Raw genomic sequence first — 13,179 nt, 5'->3', positions numbered from 1 at the left:
CTAATGCTGCATGCGATACTGTTACTGCATCTCCTCAGGCTGCATGCAATACTGTTACTGTATCTCCTCATGCTGCATGCAATACTGTTTCTGTACCTCCTCATGCTGCATGCAATACTGTTACTGCATCTCCTCGTGCTGCATGCAATACTGTTACTGCATCTCCTCATGCTGCATGCGCTACTGTTACTGCATCTCCTCATGCTGCATGCACTACTGTTACTGTACCTCCTCATGCTGCATGTCATACTGTTACTGTACCTCCTCATGCTACATGCGTTGCTGTTACTGCATCTCCTCATGCTGCATGCGATACTGTTACTGCATCTCCTCATGCTGCATGCGATACTGTTACTGTACCTCCTCATGCTGCATGCGATACTGTTACTGAGTCTCATCATGCTGCATGCAATACTGTTACTGCATCTCCTCATGATGCATGTGATACTGTTACTGTACCTCCTCATGCTGCATGCAATACTGTTACTGCATCTCCTCATGCTGCATGCGATACTGTTTCTGTACCTCCTCATGCTGCATGCGATACTGTTACTGCATCTCCTCATGCTGCATGCGATACTGTTACTGTATTTCCTCATGCTGCATGCAATACTGTTTCTGTGCCTCCTCATGCTGCATGCGATACTGTTACTGCATCTCCTCATGCTGCATGCAATACTGTTACTGTATTTCCTCATGCTGCATGCAATACTGTTTCTGTGCCTCCTCATGCTGCATGCGATACTGTTACTGCATCTCCTCATGCTGCATGCAATACTGTTACTGTATTTCCTCATGCTGCATGCGATACTGTTACTGCATCTCCTCATGCTGCATGCAATACTGTTACTGTATCTCCTCATGCTGCATGTCATACTGTTACTGTGTCTCCTCATGCTGCATGCAATACTGTTACTGCATCTCCTCATGCTGCATGCGCTACTGTATCTCCTCATGCTGCATGCGATACTGTTACTGTATCTCCTCATGCTGCATGCGATACTGTTACTGTATCTCCTCATGCTGCATGCGATACTGTTACTGTATTTCCTCATGCTGCATGCGATACTGTTTCTGTACCTCCTCATGCTGCATGCGATACTGTTACTGCATCTCCTCATGCTGCATGCAATACTGTTACTGTATTTCCTCATGCTGCATGCAATACTGTTTCTGTGCCTCCTCATGCTGCATGCGATACTGTTACTGCATCTCCTCATGCTGCATGCAATACTGTTACTGTATTTCCTCATGCTGCATGCGATACTGTTACTGCATCTCCTCATGCTGCATGCAATACTGTTACTGTATCTCCTCATGCTGCATGTCATACTGTTACTGTGTCTCCTCATGCTGCATGCAATACTGTTACTGCATCTCCTCATGCTGCATGCGCTACTGTATCTCCTCATGCTGCATGCGATACTGTTACTGTATCTCCTCATGCTGCATGCGATACTGTTACTGTATCTCCTCATGCTGCATGCGATACTGTTACTGTATCTCCTCATGCTGCATGCAATACTGTTACTGTTCCTCCTCATGCTGCATGCTATACTGTTACTGTACCTCCTCATGCTGCATGCGATACTGTTACTGTACCCCCTCATGCGGCATGCAACACTGTTACTGTACCTCCTCATGCTGCATGCGATACTGTTACTGTACCCCCTCATGCGGCATGCAACACTGTTACTGCGTCTCATGCTGCATGTGATACTGTTACTGCATCTACTCATGCTGCATGCGATACTCATACTGTGTCTCATCATGCTGCATGAGATACTGTTACTGTACCTCCTCATGCTGCATGCGATACTGTTACTGTGTCTCCTCATGCTGCATGCGATACTGTTACTGCGTCTCATCTACATGCGATACTGTTACTGTATCTCCTCATGCTGCATGCAATATTGTTACTGTATCTCCTCATGCTGCATGCAATACTGTTACTGCGTCTCATCTACATGCAATACTGTTACTGCCTCTCCTCATGCTGCATGCAATATTGTTACTGTATCTCCTCATGCTGCATGCAATACTGTTACTGCCTCTCCTCATGCTGCATGCAATATTGTTACTGTATCGCCTCATGCTGCATATGATACTGTTACTGCGTCTCCTTATGGTGCATGTGATACTGTTACTGCGTCGCTTCATGCAATACTGTTGCTGCGTCTCCTCATGCTGCATGCGATACTGTTACTGCGTCTCCTCATGATGCATGTGATACTGTTACTGTGTCTCCTCGTGCTGCGTGTGATACTGTTACTCAGTGCCGTAACTAGACATTTTTGCGCTGTGTACAAGAAACAGCATCGGCTCCCCCCCATATATAAAACAGGGCCAGTGGCGCCGCAGGCACATGACAAAAATGTAGAGGAGTGGCTTTGTGGGGAATGGGCGTGGTCACAAAATAATACAAATTCAAGGGAAGACAGTGAGAGACAAGACGTGGGGGAGAGAACGAGAGACGAGACATGTAGGAGAAATCGATGCATGGGGAAGACAACAAGAGACGAGACGTGGGACGAGAGCGAGAGACGAGACACGAGGAGAGCGAGAGAGACAAAACGCGGGGAAGAGCGAGAGAAGAGACGTGGGGGAGAGAGCAAGAGAGACGACACACAGGGGAGAGCGAGAGAGACGACACGTGGAGGATAGCGAGATGTGGGGGAAAGTGAGCTACAAGATGTGGGGGGAGAGCGAGAATGAGATGTGGGGGAGAGAAAGAGACGTGGGAAAGTGAGACATGGGGAAGTGAGTGAGATGTTTGGAATAGAGAGTGAGGTGAGGAGAGAGATGGGGGTGGAGGAGAGAAAGGGACTGAGAGGGGGAGCACCACAGAATAAAACACTGCAATCTAAAATAACCCACATTTCAGTGTGTGACCGACCTGCAGCTTGGTGCTCTCATAGTCACAGGCTCACAGCTGTGGCCTGTGTGGTGGAGGCAGAGCAGGTGCCGCAGCCGGCTTCCGCGGCATTTGAGGAGCGAGGACGAGCCACCGGTGAAGCTGCCATGCGGCCACGGGACATGTACAGGATGACAGTGGGGGCGGTGGAATCCAGGACTGTGGGCCGGCTAGAGTGGCGCCAGAGTGCGGAGTGTAGCTGTCGGGGAGCACAGGGTCGCATCGGCAGCGTGCACTATACCAGCGGTTTCGGAATGAGATGAATAGCGCAGCGTGCCGCACACACTGGAGCTTCTAGCACGCATATCTCTGTAGCAGCAGGCCGAGAGCAGGAGAGGGAACCAGCGGGTGAGAGACACTGGGGATCAGATAGAGATTGTGAAGGTGCTATTATACTTTACATTGCAGCAGAAACATACACAGATCACAAACGTGGCCAGTTCCGCCCTCAGGACGCCTGCGCTGTGTGCGTTGCCCACTCCGCACACACCTAGTTACGGCACTGCTGTGACTGCATCTCCTTATGGTGCATGTGATACTGTTACTGTACCTCCTCATGCTGCATGCGATACTGTTACTGCGTCTTCTCATGCTGCATGCGATACTGTTACTGCGTCTCATCATGCTGCATGCGATACTGTTACTGCGTCTCCTCATGCTGCATGCGATACTGTTACTGCGTCTCCTCATGCTGCATGCGATACTGTTACTGCATCTCCTCATGCTGCATGCAATACTGTTACTGTATCTCCTCATGCTGCATGCGATACTGTTACTGCGTCTCCTCATGCTGCATGCGCTACTGTTACTGCATCTCCTCATGCTGCATGCAATACTGTTACTGTATCTCATGCTGCATGCGATACTGTTACTGTATCTCCTCATGCTGCATGCGCTACTGTTACTGTACCTCCTCATGCTGCATGCGATACTGTTACTGTATCTCCTCATGCTGCATGCAATACAGTTACTGTATCTCCTCATGCTGCATGCGATACTGTTACTGCATCTCCTCATGCTGCATGCTATACTGTTACTGTATCTCCTCATGCTGCATGCGATACTGTTACTGCGTCTCCTCATGCTGCATGCGATACTGTTACTGCATCTCCTCATGCTGCATGCAATACTGTTACTGCATCTCCTCATGCTGCATGCAATACTGTTACTGTATCTCCTCATGCTGCATGCGATACTGTTACTGTACCTCCTCATGCTGCATGCGATACTGTTACTGCATCTAATCATGCTGCATGTGATACTGTTACTGTACCTCCTCATGCTGCATGCAATACTGTTACTGTACCTCCTCATGCTGCATGCAATACTGTTACTGCGTCTCCTCATGCTGCATGCGATACTGTTACAGCATCTCCTCATGCTGCATGCAATACTGTTACTGCATCTCCTCATGCTGCATGCAATACTGTTACTGTATCTCCTCATGCTGCATGCGATACTGTTACTGTACCTCCTCATGCTGCATGCGATACTGTTACTGCATCTAATCATGCTGCATGTGATACTGTTACTGTACCTCCTCATGCTGCATGCAATACTGTTACTGTACCTCCTCATGCTGCATGCAATACTGTTACTGTACCTCCTCATGCTGCATGCAATACTGTTACTGTATCTCCTCATGCTGCATGCAATACTGTTACTGCATCTCCTCATGATGCATGCGATACTGTTACTGCATCTCCTCATGCTGCATGCAATACTGTTACTGCATCTCCTCATGCTGCATGCAATACTGTTACTGTATCTCCTCATGCTGCATGCGATACTGTTACTGTACCTCCTCATGCTGCATGCGATACTGTTACTGTACCTCCTCATGCTGCATGCGATACTGTTACTGTACCTCCTCATGCTGCATGCGATACTGTTACTGTACCTCCTCATGCTGCATGCGATACTGTTACTGCATATCCTCATGCTGCATGCAATACTGTTACTGTACCTCCTCATGCTGCATGCGATACTGTTACTGTACCTCCTCATGCTGCATGCGATACTGTTACTGTATCTCCTCATGCTGCATGCGATACTGTTACTGTACCTCCTCATGCTGCATGCAATACTGTTACTGCATCTCCTCATGCTGCATGCAATACTGTTACTGCATCTCCTCATGCTGCATGCAATACTGTTACTGCATCTCCTCATGCTGCATGCAATACTGTTACTGCATCTCCTCATGCTGCATGCGATACTGTTACTGTACCTCCTCATGCTGCATGCGATACTGTACCTCCTCATGCTGCATGCGATACTGTTACTGTACCTCCTCATGCTGCATGCGATACTGTTACTGTACCTCCTCATGCTGCATGCAATACTGTTACTGTACCTCCTCATGCTGCATGCAATACTGTTACTGCATCTCCTCATGCTGCATGCAATACTGTTACTGCATCTCCTCATGCTGCATGCAATACTGTTACTGCATCTCCTCATGCTGCATGCAATACTGTTACTGCATCTCCTCATGCTGCATGCGATACTGTTACTGTACCTCCTCATGCTGCATGCGATACTGTTACTGTACCTCCTCATGCTGCATGCGATACTGTTACTGTACCTCCTCATGCTGCATGCGATACTGTTACTGTACCTCCTCATGCTGCATGCAATACTGTTACTGTACCTCCTCATGCTGCATGCAATACTGTTACTGCATCTCCTCATGCTGCATGCGATACTGTTACTGTACCTCCTCATGCTGCATGCAATACTGTTACTGTACCTCCTCATGCTGCATGCAATACTGTTACTGCATCTCCTCATGCTGCATGCGATACTGTTACTGTACCTCCTCATGCTGCATGCGATACTGTTACTGTACCTCCTCATGCTGCATGCGATACTGTTACTGTACCTCCTCATGCTGCATGCGATACTGTTACTGTACCTCCTCATGCTGCATGCGATACTGTTAGTGTACCTCCTCGTGCTGCATGCGATACTGTTACTGTACCTCCTCATGCTGCATGCGATACTGTTACTGTACATCCTCATGCTGCATGCGATACTGTTAGTGTACCTCCTCGTGCTGCATGCGATACTGTTAGTGTACCTCCTCGTGCTGCATGCGATACTGTTAGTGTACCTCCTCATGCTGCATGCTATACTGTTACTGTACCTCCTCATGCTGCATGCGATACTGTTACTGTACCTCCTCATGCTGCATGCGATACTGTTACTGTACCTCCTCATGGTGCATGCGATACTGTTACTGTATCTCCTCATGCTGCATGCGATACTGTTACTGTACCTCCTCATGCTGCATGCGATACTGTTACTGCATCTCCTCATGCTGCATGCGATACTGTTACTGCATATCCTCATGCTGCATGCAATACTGTTACTGTACCTCCTCATGCTGCATGCGATACTGTTACTGTACCTCCTCATGCTGCATGCGATACTGTTACTGTATCTCCTCATGCTGCATGCGATACTGTTACTGTACCTCCTCATGCTGCATGCGATACTGTTACTGCATCTCCTCATGCTGCATGCAATACTGTTACTGCATCTCCTCATGCTGCATGCAATACTGTTACTGCATCTCCTCATGCTGCATGCAATACTGTTACTGCATCTCCTCATGCTGCATGCAATACTGTTACTGCATCTCCTCATGCTGCATGCGATACTGTTACTGTACCTCCTCATGCTGCATGCGATACTGTTACTGTACCTCCTCATGCTGCATGCGATACTGTTACTGTACCTCCTCATGCTGCATGCAATACTGTTACTGTACCTCCTCATGCTGCATGCGATACTGTTACTGTACCTCCTCATGCTGCATGCAATACTGTTACTGCATCTCCTCATGCTGCATGCGATACTGTTACTGTATCTCCTCATGCTGCATGCGATACTGTTACTGTACCTCCTCATGCTGCATGCTATACTGTTACTGTATCTCCTCATGCTGCATGCGATACTGTTACTGCGTCTCCTCATGCTGCATGCGATACTGTTACTGTACCTCCTCATGCTGCATGCAATACTGTTACTGTACCTCCTCATGCTGCATGCGATACTGTTACTGCATATCCTCATGCTGCATGCAATACTGTTACTGTACCTCCTCATGCTGCATGCGATACTGTTACTGTACCTCCTCGGGCTGCATGCGATACTGTTACTGCATCTCCTCATGCTGCATGCGATACTGTTACTGTACCTCCTCATGCTGCATGCTATACTGTTACTGTATCTCCTCATGCTGCATGCGATACTGTTACTGTATCTCCTCATGCTGCATGCGATACTGTTACTGTACCTCCTCATGCTGCATGCGATACTGTTACTGCATCTCCTCATGCTGCATGCGATACTGTTACTGCATATCCTCATGCTGCATGCAATACTGTTACTGTACCTCCTCATGCTGCATGCGATACTGTTACTGTACCTCCTCGTGCTGCATGCGATACTGTTACTGTACCTCCTCATGCTGCATGCGATACTGTTACTGTATCTCCTCATGCTGCATGCGATACTGTTACTGTACCTCCTCATGCTGCATGCGATACTGTTACTGCATCTCCTCATGCTGCATGCAATACTGTTACTGCATCTCCTCATGCTGCATGCAATACTGTTACTGCATCTCCTCATGCTGCATGCAATACTGTTACTGCATCTCCTCATGCTGCATGCGATACTGTTACTGTACCTCCTCATGCTGCATGCGATACTGTTACTGTACCTCCTCATGCTGCATGCAATACTGTTACTGTACCTCCTCATGCTGCATGCAATACTGTTACTGCATCTCCTCATGCTGCATGCGATACTGTTACTGTACCTCCTCATGCTGCATGCAATACTGTTACTGTACCTCCTCATGCTGCATGCAATACTGTTACTGTACCTCCTCATGCTGCATGCGATACTGTTACTGTGTCTCCTCATGCTGCATGCGATACTGTTACTGTACCTCCTCATGCTGCATGCAATACTGTTACTGCATCTCCTCATGCTGCATGCGATACTGTTACTGTATCTCCTCATGCTGCATGCGATACTGTTACTGTACCTCCTCATGCTGCATGCGATACTGTTACTGTACCTCCTCATGCTGCATGCGATACTGTTACTGTACCTCCTCATGCTGCATGCGATACTGTTAGTGTACCTCCTCGTGCTGCATGCGATACTGTTACTGTACCTCCTCATGCTGCATGCGATACTGTTACTGTACCTCCTCATGCTGCATGCGATACTGTTACTGCATCTCCTCATGCTGCATGCGATACTGTTACTGTACATCCTCATGCTGCATGCGATACTGTTAGTGTACCTCCTCATGCTGCATGCGATACTGTTACTGCATCTCCTCATGCTGCATGCGATACTGTTACTGCATCTCCTCATGCTGCCTTGTTGGTAACTCTGGAACTTTTAATTGTCTTGTGGTTTTACCCACATAGAATAGCCCACTGTCAGGAACTGGTGCAGAATCCGGAATTCGGAATCAGGTACCAAGTGGTTGACGTTACCCAGAACAGAGGCGCGGAGTCTAACACGCCGGGAGGTTTTCACCAGGGAACCCCACAAGGGGATATGGGCTTCGCGGCTTCCGACGTGCAGGTCGCGGCCCCCTGTCTGGGTCACTTGATACCTGAACTGGACTAGAGTTATGGTAGAGGTGTTGTATATGATCAGCCGCAGGGATACACAGGAACAAACAGGAACTGGAGAAGGTGGCAGGGTGCACACGGCCAGATGGTACGCTGGGGCCGTGGAGATGGAACAGCAGCAGGCACTCCAGGGGTGACACAGGAGGTAGCGGCACACGGACGGACTGGGGTGGAGACACTTGGAGACAGGGTAACGGCAGTCGGCAGACTAAAGTCGTCAGTAAGATGTTGAAGCTGGAATTCAATACTGGAACAAGGCAATATCAGTTGCTGAGTGCAGGAGCTAAGGCACTGGGAGACAACTATGCAGGAACTAGCTGTGACCTGTAGTTCCACAAACTGAAGCAAAGGTAATTTATAACAATAACAAAACATGAGTGCTCAGGATTGTAACACCCACAAGCTGTGGTAAAACTACAAGACAATTAGAAGTAAGAGCAGCTGAACATATTTACAATATTCGGAAGTCATTAGAATAGAAACACACAATGTCTCTGCTCACTTTAAATCCCACCATGAATCAAGGGAGTGTTACATAAAAACTTTTGGGGGTGTTCAACAGATACTCCCAAAATGTAGAAACCGTGATATTGAGAAGCGGTTATCTCAAAGTGAGATGCGGTGGATCCATCAATTGGGGACCCTTGTACCCAAAGGACTCAATGTTGACTTTGAGTTGGAAAGTTTTCTTACGTAAATCTAGTTTACATTAACTGATAGATATATAATATTGGTTATTGTCTGTATATTGTTCATTCCCTTGATTCTTGAGGTTTGCCCACTTACCCACCTTTTTTGCAGCACTTTACAAAATTATTCGCATTGTTTTTATATATTTTTTTATATTGTATTTATTTTATTTTCGTTTGTAATTTTTAATCTATTGTTGTTTTTTTTATTGGATGTGCTGTGCTTTATAATCCCAAATGGATCTCACTATTCAGTGCTGGACTTTATGAACCTCCATGTGACAAAATGGATACTAAATAATGGAGTGCGCCGTGGTGGATCTGTGTTGAATCCAAGTAGAAGATACGGGTCTTGGAACGCACGGTGACAACTTCCGGCTAAACGGAACGCAGGGTGACCATTTCCGACGAGATGGAAAGCAAACCGGCACGTGACTTCCGGTTCCGGCTTCGTCACGCATGCGTAGTCCATGAATGGCGCTGATCAGCGGTAAACGGAAACATCTGTTACCGCTTGCATTGGAGGGATATAGGGACAGTTCTTTTAGTGCATGACACGCTACTGAGGAAGGACATTGAGTCTGAAACGTGTCTAGCGTGTCTTTGAACAATTTCCCTGTCTGGCTGAACTTGTGGTTGTGCTGCCGTACCTTACACACAATCCGGAAATGCGTTATGGTGGATTCCTTGCAACATCCTGGATATCAGGAGCTGCCTACGCTGTTTGCCACTGAGGGACCTATCATGCTGAGTTTTTAACACTTGTTTGTAAGTGCATATCTGTATTAAACCATTGTTTATTTTTACATATTTGCACTATTTGCTTTTCTTTTTTATGGTTTCCATCACATTGTTGTAGAACCAAAATGAAAGTCTGTTCGTTATCCTCTGGAATGATACATCTGCTGTATGCCGTATTGCCACTGCGGGATATCCATCACACTCAGTAGCGGATCTTGCCATGGGCAAGCAGGACTTTTGCCCGGGGCGCCGCCTTCCGGAGGGCGCCGGCGCCATCCGGAGGGCGCCGCACCATGGCAAGATCCGCTACTGCTGTGCCCCCTGCTGCCCGCTGTGTCCCCCTGGTTCCCCGCTCTGAAGGGAACTAGACGCTACGCGTTTAGTTTACCTTCATGGAGAGGACCTTTGCTGTGCGGTGCGCGATGACGTCATCGCGCACCGCACAGCATTGTGGGACTGACAGACGCTAGGGGTCATAATTGACCTCTAGTGTCTGTCTATGGCAGATCCGAGGAGACGAGAGGAGCGGCGCCGGCGGAGGTCTGCAGCGGTCGGGAGCGGGGATAGTAAGTATTCTTTTTTTTTTTTTTTTCATTTTCAGCGGCGCTATTCTACTGTACAGGGGGCGTAACTGACCACGCCACGGTATGAAGCCACGCCCCCTATTTTCCGCCCGGGACGCCAAAAGGGCAAGAACCGGCCCTGTTCACACTGATATTAATCCTCTGTTTGTAAGTGCATCTCATGAATAAAACACTAATTTTGATATGACAGTCTGCACTATTATGTGTTTTTCTGTTTTTTACATGTAACATTGCGGAATTCTATGAATTGGAAGTAGCCTTCTGCTCACATCTAAATCCCCTTCAAATCTATGCTAAGTTTTATATATATATATATATATATATATTTTTTTTTTTTTTTTTATTATTATTGTTTTTTTATTTGCTGTATGAATTGCTACAGCACAGAGTTGAATGTGGTATTCTTCCTAGCGCTGTAGTGGCTGCATCTGGAGTTGATGCTGGAGAACTCAGACTAGAACTTTGGATGAGGCGGTAGGAGAAGACGGAAAGCCTTGAACTGCAGACTGTGGTGGCGACGTAGCCAGAGTCGCCTGGAACCAGTCTTGTCACGCAGAAAGATCCTGCAGGCCTTTTACCATCTATCTCTCATGACTGTGAGTTTTGTAAACCAGGCGTATATGTGAAGTCCATGCGGGTAATTGGAGGACTATGTGTATATTTGGCTTGTCTGTGGTAATCAGTTAGAAGAATAGATAAGGAACAATCCTTGACCGGGAGTCGAACCCGGGCCTCGCTAGAGGGACCTGACTCTTGACCATTGGAACACCAGGGATTTGGTGTTGATAACAGGATGGTGATGCTCTGCTGGACTGGACTGGCTACCGGCTGAGGATGAACTGATATACTGTCATAGGACTAAGTGTTTGTGTACTCGGGGATTCTTCAGATGGTCGGGAAGAGGAATTGGTTTTGTGACGGAACTGAGGTGGTTGAAAGTAAGTCTTCCTCATGCAGGCACACAGAGTTAACTATAAAATGGGTTCTTCGGAATTACGCAGATCTGGGAGGAGAGCTGAAGACATTGACCCGGACTGATTACCGGTGAGACTGGTACCGGACTGGTTACCGTCGTGCCTGAACTGGGCTGTTTACCGGAGCACTATGGACTGGGCTGGTTAACGGTGAGTCTGGGAACCGGGCTGGTTACTGGTGAGACTGAGAACCAGGCTGGTTAACAGAGCACTAGGACTGGGCTGGTTACCAGTGAGACTGAGAACCGTGCTTGGTACTGGTTTACGAGCAGTGCACAGTGTACCGGGCTGGATACTGGATATAGCGGGTTGTACAACTGTGTACCGGGCTAGGTACCGGTTATAACCGGTAACGCAACTGTAATCCAGGCTGGTACCAGATATAACTGGTAATGCAACTGTAATCCGGGCTGGTACCGGATATAACTGGTGACGCAACTGTAATCCGGGCTGGTAGCGCACTGTGAACCAGACTGGGTAGCAAAAGAGCAGAGGTTTACAGGAACTAAGGAAATTAATGTTACCTCTTAGGGAGTTCAGCTACTAAGCTCACACTGAGCTGTGTGACTGAAGGAACTGGCAGCTTCTGAAACACAGGTCTCTCTACTTATACCTCTTGGTCCTTGGTGAATAGAGTCAGGTGACACAGGGAGTCTCAGGCTGGCATAGGATTGGATAGCTCACTGAAGCCTAAACTTATAAAAATGAACAGAGGATGCTGGCTTTTAGGCCTAAACACCAGAGAGATGAACACAGTGGAGAATCAAATGCTGCACACAACTGATTACTCAGAGGACTTCCTACTCAGGAGGCTAATCAAGGGTAACCAACACAGATTTGCAGTGTTCATGCTGGGCTGATGCAGGTTACAGGACATGCTGAGGTAAGCCACAGAACATGAGAATACAGTGAGGTTCATGACAGTACCCCCCTCTGGTGGACTCTGGACACCCTTCTTTCATACAGAAGAACTTAAGACCTTGGTCGATGCCTCTTCTTCTTACGGGAACATCTGGATTTGACCAAGGAAAGCAGAATTTCCTGGAAAGATAAAACTTCCTCAGAAAACACAGGACCTCCTAGGAAAGGAGTAGAATCATAAATTGGATCAAATTCAGAGTCTGAGTCCAAGTCTAATGGAAGTACGAATCTCCCTTATTGGGATCTTGATTAACTGGAGAATCCTAGACGTAACATGAAGCGGAAGATCCATCACGTATTATAAGATCTGAAGAACTGGAGGTTTGAGAAACATTAGAAAACTTCGAATTCTGAATGACCAATGAAGCTGGAAGACCAGAATACTTAGTAGATACACAGTTTGGAGATAACAGAGAGGTGCACCGAAGCTTTAAATTCTTTGGCGGAGAACTTGGTATCAGACTAGGAGTGACTCCTAGGTGACCGGTTTTAATAATCAAATTCTTACGGGAGGAGATACTTGGATTATCCTTGGAAGGACAGCACAAACTTTCTTTTTTATCAGACTGTTGTAGTTTGAATGAAGAAGACCTGGAATTCTTTTTGGAGCATGATTTATTTAGCAGAGTCAGGTTTTGAGGGTTTGGGACTAAATTCTTTCATCACTGCATTACTAAATGTCTGTAAATC

The sequence above is a fragment of the Pseudophryne corroboree genome, chromosome 2 (genome assembly GCF_028390025.1).
Source record: "Pseudophryne corroboree isolate aPseCor3 chromosome 2, aPseCor3.hap2, whole genome shotgun sequence".
In the NCBI taxonomy this organism is placed as follows: Eukaryota; Metazoa; Chordata; class Amphibia; order Anura; family Myobatrachidae; genus Pseudophryne; species Pseudophryne corroboree.
Note: the sequence above shows the minus strand (reverse complement) of the source record.